The sequence below is a fragment of the Amphibalanus amphitrite genome, unplaced genomic scaffold (assembly GCF_019059575.1).
Source record: "Amphibalanus amphitrite isolate SeventyFive unplaced genomic scaffold, NRLGWU_Aamphi_draft 000425F_arrow, whole genome shotgun sequence".
Classification (NCBI taxonomy): Eukaryota; Metazoa; Arthropoda; class Thecostraca; order Balanomorpha; family Balanidae; genus Amphibalanus; species Amphibalanus amphitrite.
The window spans coordinates 146,830-162,460 of record NW_024881919.1 but is presented as its reverse complement, the minus strand read 5'-3'; the positions used below and the strand labels follow the sequence as shown (position 1 = coordinate 162,460).

The window sequence follows — 15,631 nt, the reverse complement described above, 5'->3', positions numbered from 1 at the left end:
CAGATACATTTTAGACTGTTTATCACGGCCAGGTTTCTGAACCAATCTTAACGCAACTTTTGCCGATCGATAGAGAATGAACCAGGAATTCACATGGATCCTAAAAATATGCATTTTCAAAAATCATAGGCGGATACAGATCATTGAGATTGGGGGTACACAAAAAGTATAGTAAATAAGGTTTTTGTTGGTACTGTTTCTAAAAAGGGTGGTAATGGTCTTGTTATGTAATAATTTTCTTATGAGAGAACGACTAAAATTGTATTGGTAATGCATAGGCGGTGTCAGGGCACCTATGTTGGGAGGTAAAACATAACCCCCCTTTTTGGACGCCTGGATCCGCCTATTATAGCAAAAGCGTGTCAAAAGAGGATGCACAATAACTGTATATGTTATCACATGATACCTTTTATTCACTGTTCGTAAAACTGGTGCAGCATCGTGATCTTCGCCCAAATGCCTCGCTTCACGAATAGGACCCCCCAATTCCCAGTGCTCTGGAGCCGCCCCTGGTAAAGTTATGAACTTGAAATTTTCAGGGAATGTGCCCAATTTAGTTTTAGGAAAAGTCAGAAAATTTCAGTATCGTAGCTTCAGCGGTTTCGGAGATATTCCCGAAAAACCTGAGGGGTGGATAAAAACAACCCCCCCTGCCACTAATAGGGTTAACAGCAGGTCACTTGGTGCTTCTTTGTTTGGTGTACTTATCCATGGGTCAGGTCAAATGAGGTCAACTGAGGTCAAATGACGTTTTTGCAAATAACTTGGCAAATAATGACGCTAGAGCTGAAAAATGGTATCATTGTGTTCCTGTTGATCAGCCGAATCGAATGATATGCAACATGATGCAATTTGGTTAACTTGAACTTAATTCATTAATTTAAGTTTACTTAAAATCTAAGAAAAACTTTAAGTACACTTAACCCTCGCCGGCCGAGGTGGGGGCGGGTGCCGCCCCCCCCCCCCATAGGGTTTTTTCGCGATAGCTCCGAACACGCTGGCGATAGAGAGCTGAAACTTGGCATACCTGACCTTTGATCCAAGCCGCATCTTTTGACACCAACCGCATTTTTGGGTCAGGTCAGGTCACTGACCTATGACGTCATAAGTGAACCTCTGCACGGTCTTCAGATGTCGCAACTTCGCAACGCCCTCACTGCCAGAGGAGATGTCACAGGGAAATGAAACTTGCAGGATCTAGTATCCATTATGTGTCTCACAACTTGTATATCTCGGATTTTCCCTGAATGTCATATGAGGTCAGGTCATTTTCGTGACCTCACCATTGTAAGTCAATGGGGAAAAATGAAAACTGCTATTCTGGCGCCGGGAACGATCTCCAACTATCTCAAGCACACAGAATCGTGATTTGATGCACTCCTTGCAAGGTTAGATGCGTCACTTTTGCAATGTTGACCTTTCGTGACGTCATTTATGACGTCATCAAGGTCATATTCGTTTTTCGTCAATAACTCCCGAGCAAATTGAGCTAGCGAGTCGGGAAAGCCACCAATGGACTCAGGAAGACCTGCCGAATCGAATGATATGCGACATGACCTCTTTCGACCAACTTCGTGACCTGGGGGTGCTGACCTGACCTTGACCTGAGGTCAACACCCCAAGTTGACCTGACCCGAACAAAAAGTATATCATTCGACGCGCCTGAGCGAGGCGAACACGATGCTGCCAAAATCGCGGCTCTGCGACCGTTTTTTGCGAAGTTATTCACCAAAAACCGAACCGTACCTTGACGCACTTGACCTGACCTCAGAGGTCACCGGGTGACCTAGGACCTTAAAATCGGGTACCAATCTCTGCGTCTCGTAACGGCGCACACGCTCGTTTTTTCCGCGACGCGCTAGCTCCACCAGGGGCGAAACGGCGAGGGGGGTCGTACCCCCCCCTCGGCCGGCGCGTATGTAGAAAACCAATAGGTCCGGCGAGGGTTAAGCAAGCTTAAAAGTATATCATTCGACGCGCCTTGACGCGTTGAGTTCATTGGTGCTTTTCTTTTTGCTCTAACTTTATTAGATCAAAAGTTATAAGCGAAAAACTTTTGACCTATTTTTAGCGAGATTTTTACATTTATACCCCCCAAAACCCCCCTAAATATTGACCTAGAGCAACCAAATTTGCACAGGGGCGAGATTTCCAGGGGGCCCACCTGCCTACCAAATTTGGTGTTTCTAGGTGCCATAGGAGCTAATCGCGAGGGGGGTCGCATCGACCCCCCTCCCTGCCAGGCCGTGTTATGAAAAATGCCCTGCCAGGGCGAGGGTTAACCCGCCCACCGACGGGGGGGCGGATATCCGCCCCCCTGAGGTTTTTCGCGAATAGCGGGAAAACCGCGGCGCGTAGCGCCGCGAAATTTGGTATGACTATTCCTTCATCAATTTTACACATGGTATGCAAGTTGGAACCTCCTAATATTTAAGGTCAGGTCACCAGGTCACTTTGAATGACCCAACCTCAAGCCACTTTTTTGCAACTTTGTCACCGTGCCAGAGTTACAGTAGATGTCGGAGGCCTTTGAAAGTCGCAGGATGTTATTAGGTCATTAGTAGCTACAATTTGTTTATCTCGGAATTTTGATATCGGTGACCTAAGGTCAGGTCAATTTCGCGACCTCCCCATTTTAAGTCAATGGGGGAAAAATCAACTCCCGTTTTTACCACTAAAACGGGTCGGAATGGCCCCATATACCATACATGACTTCATATACGATCAACCTTCACTACCTTGAGGTCTGTTTTGCTGATGGGCAGCTGTAAGGTCATGTGACGTCAGCAAAGGTCACCAAAGGTTTTTTGCCAATATCTCCGTACAGTAACAAAATACAGCCGCGCGGATGGTCGCATTGTGTTCAGCTCGTCAAGACGCATCGAATGCTATACATGATGACCTCGAGGTCACGTGACCTGTGGTCAACCTTTGACCTTGACCTTTCGAGGTCAACATATATATCATTCGATGCGGATTGACGAGAGGATCACGATGATGCCCTTAGTTTGGTCCTATCTTGACTAATCCGAAAGTTATTCGAGAAAAACTCTCTCCATATCTAGCGCCGCCATTTTGACTTTTTCGACCCCTGTGACGTCATCTTTGACCTGACCTGAAAATGACCTTAGTAAAAATTGTAGATCTTGACCGTGCGTATCCGATGCCGTTTACCGCTTGTCGCTATCTTGCTTCGTTCTCGAGATCTCAGGGGGGGCGGTCATCCGCCGCCCCCCCCCGTCGGTGCGAAGTTGGCGCAGGCCCCCGTCGGTGCGCGGGTTAACTGATTGCACATATCATATAATAGCACTGTTTTACCATTGTCTACTGTGTCCATAAAACAATGTGAGTTATTAGGTGTTTTTTCGTTTTGTCATATATCGACATGTATTACAGCCAAATGATCCTGTCTGTATGTGTGTCTGTGTGTTTTCCAGATTTTACTGATCACACGGCCGGCAGCCTGGAGCTCCTCACCAGGTGCCGTGGGCTGCAGGACCTATCAGTCACCGCCGCCGACCTCCCGCTACTGAGGGGGCAGCTGCCGGAGGGCCTCAGGTGCCTCAATGTCAGAGGTGAGATACCGCAGATCACACATGTAATGCCGGTATATGCAAATGAACAGGGAAGACGGCAAATGGACGAACTGATCAGCCTCAACTAGCAAGTTTCATCATTAATCGTGTATATGTATTACTCGTCTCGTATTGTGGTGAGAGGGGAAGGGGTTCAATGGATGTGTAGCACGTCGTAGTTCACGGGCCCAGGGCTGGGGCACTGCGGGCAGGTGTTAGCCCTTGCACACTCCAGCTCTTCGGCACCGGTGTATTGGGAGTCACACACGATTCAGGCACGACACGTCTGGTCTCAGTGACGGCCGAGGGTCTTCTGACCTCACCCTCTGCAGGGTGGTCAGAGCTCTCCTCGCTCGGCCTAGTTCCTACTTTGGGCGGTGGCCCTCTAACCCTGCGTGGCGGCTCGCGACTGGAGCTAGCATTATATAAGATTTGCACACTGTGATTGGTCGTCGCAAGTCGAACCATCGGGAAGCCTCCAGCAATCACGCGTCACGTGAGTGTGGGTGTCACGCGCTGGTCCCGTGGTGTTAAAAGCATCCGGCTACGCACCGTTGCAACGACATGAGACGACACTTAGCAGACAGCAACCGACTTTTAGGTATAGAGGCCCTAGAGTGCGTTAGACAGAAGACAGGCTAAAAGCTGACGTTTGTAGATAACACACCGGCGGCGCGGCGCAGAGTGCTGGAGACGGTGAGTCACCTCGTGAATAAACTATGACACGTCTTGAGCCGGCCGCGGCGTCGGCTGCGCTGAGCTGAGCGCGAGCGCGGAGCGGTTGAGCGCGAGCGGGGAGCGGTAAAGACGATGAGCGTTGAAAATGCGAAAATGAAATATAGCCACCACGCAGGTATAATTAGACTACGAACTAATTAATCATAAACCCATAAAAATATAAGCAGTAATTTATGCAAGGCAACGGCGATAAACAATGACACACACTTTACAGATGCCCTTCGATAGTGTTAACCTTCCAGGCGGTGGGGGGGGGCATTTTTTTGCCCCCCCCCCCTTTACTTTTTTCGATATATCTCGAGAACCGCTGCGCTGATCGTCACCAAACTTTCAGTACCCTCCCGGGAGTAGCTAGCGCACATGGTGACCAAAAATTTTTCCAAAGGCTTTGATAGGTTGGCCGCTAATGACGTAAGAGTGACGTCATTTTTGCCATTTTCGACCCAAAAAAAAGGTTTCGCGGGAAGAGCTGTCAGGCCTACAGCTTTAGAGATACAGAAAAATGTTTTAGACATAAAAGGTGTGGAATCAAAAGGGCTACAAAACTTCTATTTCAGTTTTTCGAATTTTTTGGATTTTGACCCCCCAAAATCAAAAAATAGATTGGCCCACCGCCTGCCGGGTTAATGCTTGTGGCATATGCGTGGAATATTAGTGTAACGTCACGGGGTGATTTAAAAGTTGAGGTACTAGCGATAGTTGCATTCTCACAAGCAGCAAATTTCCGAACAAACGTATTGAGCATTAATCGACGACTGGCACTGACTGACTATATAGATAGCTCGCTGACGACGAGTCTGAGCAGACTGACGAGACTGACTGGCCGCGGCCCTGGAGCGGCGGCTATACGACAATTGTGTTACTTACGCTATTGTATTATTAGGTCGTTCAATAAGTAACGAACAATCGGTCATAACTTCTTTATTTCTTTATTGAACACTTTCAAACTTTCACAGATTATAGATCAGACATTTCTGAATGCAGCCTATGTCTCAAACCAGCCGGAGCCCGCCTGCACACACTTCTCCCAGCGTTCCGGCCAACGCCGGAATTCCGCCCGGAAAAACGCGTTTTCCGTCTTTTTCACCCAGTTCATGACAGCGCACATGACTTCAGCGTCGGTCTCGAAGTGTTCACCATGGAGGCCATCCTTTAGGGGACCAAAGAGGTGAAAATCTGAAGGAGCCAGGTCCGGACTGTAGGGCGGCTGGGGCATGATATTCAGCCCTGTCACGCGATCTCCTCGCGCGTGGCGTGAGACAAGTGCGGTCGGGCGTTGTCATGGTGTATGGTGATGTTGTTGACATCCGAGCCGCGCCTCTTCTTCAGGATTGCTTTTCTCAGTCTCCTGCAGGACTGTGATGTAGCGGCCCGCTGTCCATCGTCCGCCCAGGTACAAGAAAGCCCACCAGGATGACACCATGACAACGGTCGTCTGCACATGTCTCACGCCACACGCGAAGAGATCGCGAGACAGGGCTGAATATCATGCCCCAGCCGCCCTACAGTCCGAACCTGGCTCCTTCAGATTTTCACCTCTGGTCCCCTGAAGGATGGCCTCCGTGGTGAACACTTCGAGACCGACGCTGAAGTCAGGTGCGCTGTCAAGAACTGGGTGAAAAAGACGGAAAACGCGTTATTCCGGGCGGAATTCCGGCGTTGGCCGGAACGCTGGGAGAAGTGCGTGCAGGCGGGCGGCGACTGGTTTGAGGCAAAGGCTACATTCAGAAACATTTGATCTATAATCTGTGAAAGTTTGAAAGTGTTAAATAAAGAAATAAAGAAGTTATGACCGATTGTTCGTTACTTATTGAACGACCTAATACTTATTATTACGCATATACTCATCGCATATAGGTACTTATTATGTTCATATTCACATTCTACATACCTAGTGACTTATGACTGCTGAGTGCTGGTGCCAAAAATTGCTGTGCGGCCGCTCGGCTGTGTCAGTGCTGGCTGTGTCAGTGTCTGACACTCTGGTGTCAGTGGTGCAGCGGGGAGCTGGCGACAGCTCTGTCCGACTGCAGTCAGCTGACACAGCTCTGTACGACAGGGCCGGAGGTGACGGAGCCGAGCTGGCCGGGATGGGACGAGGATGATGATCTGTCAGTGTCGCTCCAGGGGGTGGCTTCCGACACCATCAGTCACCTGGCTGACCTGGGACGGACGGTCACACTACTGGAGATATACGGTGAGCAGCGGCAGCACGGACATGCCGCTGATATAAGAGATCAGGGAATGGCGGACACCGAGTAACGGTGTGCCGTTGTCGCACCTCATGGAGACAGGTGTGATACATAGCCAATGTGCTTTGTGAAATAATGAAGTCAATTGAGCTGAAAAATGGAGGACTGTTTACTCAGTGACATATTCGTTCAGAGTTACTTGATCATACTCATAACAATTGTGTTGCACTGTTCAATGAAGTTCAATGCATTTGCTTAACATTGCATATATCATATAATAGCACTGTTTTACCATTGTCTACTGTGTCCATAAAACCATGTGAATTATTAGGTGTTTTTTTCGTTTTGTCATATATCGACATTTATTACAGCTAACTGATCCTGTCTGTATGTGTGTCTGCGTGTTTTCCAGATTGTACTGATCACACGACCGGCAGCCTGGAGCCCCTCACCAGGTGCCCTGAGCTGGATAGTCTATCAGTCACCGCCGCCGACCTCCCGCGACTGAGGGGGCAGCTGCCGGATGGCCTCTGGCGCCTCAATGTCAGAGGTGATATACCGCAGATCACACATGTAATGCTGGTATATGCAAATGAACAGGGGAGACGGCAAATGGACGAACTGATCAGCCTCAACTAGCAAGTTTCATCGTTAATCGTGTACTAGTATATTACTCGTCTTGTATTGTGGTGAGAGGGGAAAGGGGTTCAATGCACGCCCTTCGATAGTGTCCATGCTTGTGGCATATGCGTGGAATATTAGTGTAACGTCACGAGGTGATTTAAAAGTTGAGGTACTAGCGAAAGTTGCATTGTCACAAGCAGCAAATTTCCGAACAAACGTATTGAGTATTAGTGCGAATTCGGCATCCGGAAAATCAGGGATAATTTTCCGGGATCAGCGGGATCATTCGGTGTTTTAGGCTGACACCGTGCACAACGCACATGCCAATGAGTAAAAGAGCCATTACTGAAGCAAAAGCAATATAAAAATATGACTTATTGCATCGATAGTCCTTGCAATACCAAACTATTACCGGTGATCCCGGATAATTATCCCTCATTTTCCGGATGTCGAACGCACGCCTGATCGACAACTGACACTGCTCGGGGGTACATGAGCAGAGTTAATACGCATTACAAACGGACTACAATGGTGAGCGAATAGGAAAATCCGTTCCTGATACGCATTTACTTGCTCATGTGATGTAACCCCGGTAACTGACTGACTACATAGATAGCTCGCTGACGACGAGTCTGAGCAGACTGACGAGACTGACTGGCCGCGGCCCTGGCGCGGCGGTTATACAGAGTATAGGTGACGTCACGATCGAAGGCGGCCAGCAGGGATGCATGGGCATTGCTACAATTAGTAAGCACTCGAGCAGTTATTTCCAATGAGGGATGATTATAGACATTGTGCAACCAATAAGAGTAGTATAAGTAGTTTCATAGACTACTGTATTATGCATATACTTATCGCATATACATATTATGTTCATATTCACATTCTACATATCACTGCTGCTGCTAAAAAATTGCTGTGCGGCCGCTCGTCTGTTTCAATGCTGACTGTGTCAGTGTCTGACACTCTGGTGTCAGTGGTGCAGCAGGGAGCTGGCGGCAGCTCTGTCCGACTGCAGTCAGCTGACACAGCTCTGTCCGACAGGGCCGGAGGTGACGGGGCCGAGGTGGCCGGAACGGTACGGGAGTGGTCTGTCAGTGTCGCTCCAGGGGGTGGCTGCCGACACCATCAGTCGCCTGGCTGACCTGGCACGGACGGTCACACGACTGGAGATATACGGTGAGCAGCGGCAGCACGGACAGGCCGCTGATATACGAGCTCAGCGAATGGCGGACATCGAGTAATGGTGTGCCGTTGTCGCACCTCATTGAGACAGGTGTGATACATAGCCAATGTGCTTTGTGAAATAATGAAGCCAACTGAGCTCCAAAATGGAGGACTGTTCACTCAGTGACATATTCGTTCAGAGTTAGTTGATCATACTCATAACAATTGTGTTGCACTGTTCAATGAAGTTCAATGCATTTGCTTAACCCTCGCCGGCACAGGGGGGGGGGTTGATGCAACCCCCCCCGTAAGGTTTTTCGCGAATAACTCGCGTAAAAAGCGGCAGATCGCGACGAAACTTTCAGTACCCTCGCATTGATCAATTTTACACCTACCCTGAAAATTTCATGACCCTGACCCCAATGACCTTTGACCTGTGACCTCTTTTCTGTGACCATGTTTGGCCGAAATCGCGGTTCGGCGCATGTCGGCTCGCATTAGCCGCGCGTTTGCAAGCTTTTCGTGGTTTCAAACGTTCAAACATGTGATTTGATGTTGCTCCCATGCATTAGGGTGGGTGTCAAGGTCACCTGAAAGTCGAGTCAGGTCATTGACCTTTGGTGACCTCGGGTGACCTCGGCTCACTTTTTCGAGTTTTACATGTTTCTAGGCTAGTTTTTGGAGCTGAATTCGAATTTAGCAACCATTTGAACATTTACGAAGTAGTTTTGGTGCCTTCGTAACATGTTACGAAGCTGTCCGAGGCGGTTGACACGTATTACGAATACCCGTCACAACCCCTACCGGTTGACCTGACCTGACCTGACCCGACCTGGTCTAAATGCTTAAAGACATCATCTATGATCAAAACTAACACGATATTCGTGATCAGCACCCCGGAAAACCACATGGCAGCCACACTTTACGACTTTCTAACAGGTCCCGATTTTCCCGGTTTTCGGGTCATTGACCTGACCTGGAAGGTCACCCGATGACCTAGGACCTTAACCCTCGCCCGCACATGCCATTTTCCCATCCTAGAACGCACATGGGGGGGGGTTGCCACCCCCCCCGCGCCATTTCGTTCCTGTTGGAGATAGAGCTTAGCGGTAAAGACCAAAAAGATTCTTTGGGAAGAGACGAACCCAATGATACCCAGTTTTACCTTCTCAGGTCAGTCATTGACCTTCCAGGTCAGGTCAAACTAAAAAATGTTGCTGTTTTGGGTCACCGTTTGATATCAAGTGCGCTGCTTATCATATACCGATGACGATGCCGTTTTCTGGTGCCAAGCCAGCTAGAACCTCTTTCTCACACTACCCGACCAGGTTTTTGCTGCTTAGGTCATTTCAGGTCAAGTTAGGTCAAGGTCAATTATATGTGTTTGTATGTCTGTGTGTGTCTGTGTGTATACTGAAGTGTGCACCGATTGTTTATGTGTCCATATTGCATGAAATCATGATCTGAGAAGCTTTTACCAAAAATGCAGTCAAAAAACTTCACAAAAAGTAAATTCCGCTTGCCTAAAACGTAATTATCTTAGATGACCTAGGTTGACCTTGACCTTGACCTTGACATCTGTACATCGTCGAGCAACATGTTCCATGATAGGTGGGAGGTAAGACTGGTAAAAAAGGCCGAAATCAAGGTGTCAAAAGCTCACAAGGCCCATAGCCAACGCAAGATGTCGAGAATTGGCCATTTGGGTCATGACATGACCTGAAAAACAAGGTCATATCTCCGAAACCAAAAATCACAGAAACTTGAAATTTTCAGTGGACATCAAGAAAGGATAGAGGAGCAGCTATACGAAAAATCAGCCTTCTAGCTCTTAAAATGTTGAGTGCAGAGCAGAAAGACTACCTGGGGGGGTGGCAACCACCCCCCCCCCATGTGCGGGCGAGGGTTAAAATTGGGTACCATCGGCTTCGTCTCGTGACGGGCAACACGCTCGTTTTTTTCCGCGAAGCTCTAGCTCCATCAGGGGCCAAACGCGAGGGGGGGGTCGTACCAACCCCCCCCCCCCCCCTTGTGCCGTCGAAGGACTCAAAATGGCCTGTGCCGGCGAGGGTTAACATTGCATATATCATATAATAGCACTGTTTTACCATTGTCTACTGTGTCCATAAAACCAGGTGAATTATTAGGTGTTTTTTCCGTTTTGTCATACATATATAGACATGTATTACAGCTAACTGATCCTGTCTGTATGTGTGTCTATGTGTTTTCCAGATTGTACTGATCATACGGCCGGCAGCCTGGAGCCCCTCACCAGGTGCCGTGGGCTGCGGGACCTATCAGTCACCGCCGCCGACCTCCCGCTACTGAGGGGGCAGCTGCCGGAGTGCCTCGAGTGCCTCAATGTCAGAGGTGATATACCGCAGATCACACATGTAATGCTGGTATATGCAAATGAACAGGGGAGACGGCAAATGGACGAACTGATCAGCCTCAACTAGCAAGTTTCATCGTTAATCGTGTATATTACTCGTCTCGTATTGTGGTGAGAGGGGGAAGGGGTTCAATGCATGCCCTTCGATAGTGTCCATGCTTGTGGCATATGCGTGGAATATTAGTGTAACGTCACGGGGTGATTTAAAAGTTGAGGTACTAGCGATAGTTGCATTGTTACAAGCAGCAAATTTCCGAACAAACGTATTGAGTATTAGTGCGAATTCGGCATCCGGAAAATCAGGGATAATTTTCCTGGATCAACGGGATCATTCGGTGTTTTAGGCTGACACCGTGCACAACGCACATGCCAATGAGTAAAAGAGCCATTACTGAAGCAAAAGCAATATAAAAATATGACTTATTGCATCGATAGTCCTTGCAATACCAAATTATTACCGGTGATCCCGGATAATTATCCCTCATTTTCCGGATGTCGAACGCACGCCTGATCGACAACTGACACTGACTGACTACATAGAGAGCGTACTGACGACGAGTCTGAGCAGACTGACGAGACTGACTGGCCGCGGCCCTGGCGGGGCGGTTATACAGAGTATACATAGGTGACGCCACGATCGAAGGCGGCCAGCACGGGAATGCAGGCATTGCTACAATTAGTGAGCACGTATTCCAATGAGGAATGATTATAGACATAGTACAACCAATGAGAGTAGTATAAGTAGTTTTATAGACTATTGTATTACGCATATACTTATTCCATATACATCTTATGTTCATATTCACATTATACATACATTTGACTGCTGGTGCTAAAAATTGCTGTGCGGCCGCTCGGCTGTGTCAGTGCTGGCTGTGTCAGTGTCTGACACTCTGGTGTCAGTGGTGCAGCGGGGAGCTGGCGGCAGCTCTGTCCGAATGCAGTCAGCTGACACAGCTCTGTCCGACAGGGCCGGAGGTGACGGAGCCGAGGTGGCCGGAACGGTACAGGGATGATGGTCTGTCAGTGTCGCTCCAGGGGGTGGCTGCCGACACCATCAGTCACCTGGCTGACCTGGCACGGACGGTCACACAACTGGAGATATACGGTGAGCAGCGGCAGCACGGACATGCCGCTGATATAAGAGATCAGTGAATGGCGGACATCGAGTAACGGTGTGCCGTTGCCGCACCTCATGGAGACAGGTGTGATACATAGCCAATGTGCTTTGTGAAATAATGAAGCCAATTGAGCTCCTAAATGGAGGAGGACTGTTCACTCAGTGAGATATTCGTTCAGAGTTAGTTGATCATACTCATAATAATTGTGTTGCACTGTTCAATGAAGTTCAATGCATTTGCTTAACATTGCATATACAGGGTGGAAAGTAATTACGCGAACATGTATTTTCTTACAATTTCGCCTGTCAGTGGAGATTTTGCATGAGCGCGGGCTGTTATGGAACATGACTGGTCGTGTTTGTTGTCGCCTCATCTAACAAAAGTGACCTTACTTTGAAAAATGACTTGGAAGGTCTACAACACCTCTCGGCTTCGAGTGGTGCTGACGCCATACGCTGCTCAAGACCAAAATGGGCAAAGAGATCAATTTGAAGTTGCCAGGGAAAGCGTTTGTGATTATTTTGGCTGGATTGGTGCGGAAGGGACTCGGAACGGTCTCGGCACCAGCATTACTCAATTACACGTTTGGTTGAAGCATAATAAAACTTAAGAGGACTTAAAAAGCAAAGCCGTTGGCGGCAGTAAAACCTCGGCGAATTCAGGCGCCGAATGGGTGGTCACCATTTCCGCGACCAAACGACAACAGTCGACCCGAAAACAGGCGAAATGGTTTACTTTGGCCGGGTACCCCATCTAAGATATCACGATTCATACATAAATCAGTGAAAATTCGAAAATCAAGCCGTACAAACAATCGAGATGGCCAAAATTCATGAATTAACAGCAGGATTGTCAATTTAAGTTTTCTTAAGACCGCCAAACCTGAACAGAGGAGGACAGGCAGCTGGCTTTGTGGTTGGGTGAGACATCTTCGAAGCTATTTCATCCGTCAAACCTGCAGAACAACGCGTTGGGGGCTGCTGATGCGTCCGACGTCCCGCCCGTCCCAACCTTCAAACATCCGGCAAAGGAACACACATCAGCGTGTTATGAGCGCCCGGATGGTGTCAGAATTGCATGTAGTGACCAACAAGGCCACAAAAAATAAAGTATACAACTAGTGGAACATCCTTCCAGACGAGTCTCTTTATCTAATCCATCAATGCACCAAAAGGGGCAAAATGATTGAGCGCACTTTTGTGCCCGACGCAAAGAAACTCTTCTTCATGATTGATAAAGTCCTTCCTCTCACGGCCAAAAAGACGCAAGACTGGTGCTTTGAGAACCCGTTCTTCTTCTGGGCATATAATGGTCAATCTGGGAATAGCCCAGACCTCAATTTGATCAAAAATATCCAGGCGACTCTTCAGGAGAGCGTCTAAGAGCTGCTAGTAGCCACTAACATCGATTGCCTCACCAGACAGCTCCAGGAGGCGTGGACTAAGCTTTGGCCAACAGTGCTTGACATGCTCATGTCAATTATGCCTGAACGCCTTTGTCAGTGTATCGCACATAAATAGGAATATATGAAAAGATGAAATTTTCATGTCACCGCCGCTTTTTCCATTGCTATAAGACGAAAAAGTATGTTCGCGTAATTACTTTCCACCCTGTAGGTATCATATAATAGCACTGTCTTACCATTGTCTACTGTGTCCATAAAACCATGTGAATTATTAGGTGTTTTTTCGTTTTATCATATATCGACATGTATTACAGCTAACTGTTTCTGTCTGTTTGTGTGTCTGTGTGTTTTTCAGATTTTACTGATCACACGGCCGGCAGCCTGGAGCCCCTCACCAGGTGCCGTGGGCTGCAGGACCTATCAGTCACCGCCGCCGACCTCCCGCGACTGAGGGGGCAGCTGCCGGAGGGCCTCATGTACCTCAATGTCAGAGGTGAGATACCGCAGATCACACATGTAATGCCGGTATATGCAAATGAACAGGGAAGACGGCAAATGGACGAACCAATCAGTCTCAACTAGCAAGTTTCATCGTTAATCATGTATATTACTCGGTGGTGAGAGGGGGAAGGGGTTCAATGCATGCACTTCGATAGTGTTCATGCTTGTGGCATATGCGTGAAATATTAGTGTAACGTCACGGGGTGATTTAAAAGTTGAGGTACTAGCGATAGTTGCATTGTCACAAGCAGCAAATTTCCGAACAAACGTATTGAGTATTAGTGCGAATTCGGCATCCGGAAAATCAGGGATAATTTTCCTGGATCAACGGGATCATTCGGTGTTTAAGGCTGACACCGTGCACAACGCACATGCCAATGAGTAAAAGAGCCATTACTGAAGCAAAAGCAATATAAAAATATGACTTATTGCATCGATAGTCCTTGCAATACCAAATTATTACCGGTGATCCCGGATAATTATCCCTCATTTTCCGGATGTCGAACGCACGCCTGATCGACAACTGACACTGACAGACTACACAGAGAGCTCGCTGACGACGAGTCTGAGGAGACTGACGAGACTGACTGGCCGCGGCCCTGGCGCGGCGGTTATACAGAGTATTAGGTGGCGCCACGATCGAAGGCGGCCAGCACAGGAATGCAGGCATTGCTACAATTAGAGAGCAAGTATTTCAATGGGGAATGATTATTAGATATAGTGCAACCAATGAGAGTAGCATAAGAAGTTTCATAGACTACTGTATTATGCATATACTTATCGCATATACGTATTATGTTCATATTCACATTCTACAGACTATATATGACTGCTGCTGCTAAAAAATTGCTGTGCGGCCGCTCGTCTGTTTCAATGCTGACTATGTCAGTGTCTGACACTCTGGTGTCAGTGGTGCAGCGGGGAGCTGGCGGCAGCTCTGTCCGACTGCAGTCAGCTAACACAGCTCTGTCCGACAGGGCCGGAGGTGATGGAGCCGAAGTGGCCGGAGGTGACGGAGCCGAGGTGGCCGTTCGATCGTGATCTGTCAGTGTCGCTCCAGGGGGTGACTGCCGACACCATCAGTCACCTGGCTGACCTGGCACGGACGGTCACACTACTGGAGATATACGGTGAGCAGCGGCAGCACGGACAGGCCGCTGATGTACGTGCTCAGCGAATGGCGGACACCGAGTAACGGTGTGGTGTTGTCGGACCTTATGGAGACTGAGACAGGTGTGATACATAGTCAATGTGCTTTGTGAAACAATGAAGTCAATTGAGCTCCAAAATGGAGGATGATTGTTCAATCAGTGACATATTCGCTGATAGTTAGTTGAACTACATATTGCGATTGTAATGCAATGTTCAATGCACTTCAATGCATTGGCTGAACTGAATGCATATCCATAGATAACATGAACATTCATGTTATCATGTTCATTCATTCATGTTATCACATTCATTCATGTTTATATGGCATATCATATAGTACCACTATTATATCATGGCTTACGGTGTCCATAAAACCATGCAAATTCATAGCTGTTTCGTTTTTTTTTTCATATATTTACATATATTCCTGCCGACTGATCCTGTCTGTATGTGTGTCTGTGTGTTTTCCAGACTGTCCTGATCTCACGGCCGGCAGCCTGGAGCCCTTCACCAGGTGCCGTGGGCTGTGGCGTCTCACCCTGTCCGGCGGAGTTCTCTATATACCGTGTCCGGCGGCGTCCCTGACGCCGTGAGCCTGGAGCCCCTCACCAGGTGCCCTAAGCTGCGGTTTCTCACCCTGTCCGGCGGCGTCCCTGACACCGTGAGCCTGGAGCCCCTCACCAGGTGCCCTAAGCTGGAGAGTCTCACCCTGTCCGGCGGCGTCTCTGACACCGTGAGCCTGGAGCCCCTCACCAGGTGCCCTG

The 15,631-nt window shown here is 48.4% G+C and overlaps 1 long non-coding RNA gene across 1 annotated transcript; it reads left to right on the top strand.

Annotated features, from left to right (window-relative positions):
* The first annotated feature begins 3,521 nt into the window (after positions 1–3,521).
* LOC122391178 lies at positions 3,522–15,396 on the top strand. Its single transcript, XR_006258300.1, has 3 exons — positions 3,522–3,575; positions 6,373–6,510; positions 15,339–15,396. It is a non-coding gene; the product is annotated as an uncharacterized LOC122391178 (long non-coding RNA).
* Positions 15,397–15,631: the final 235 nt, after the last annotated feature.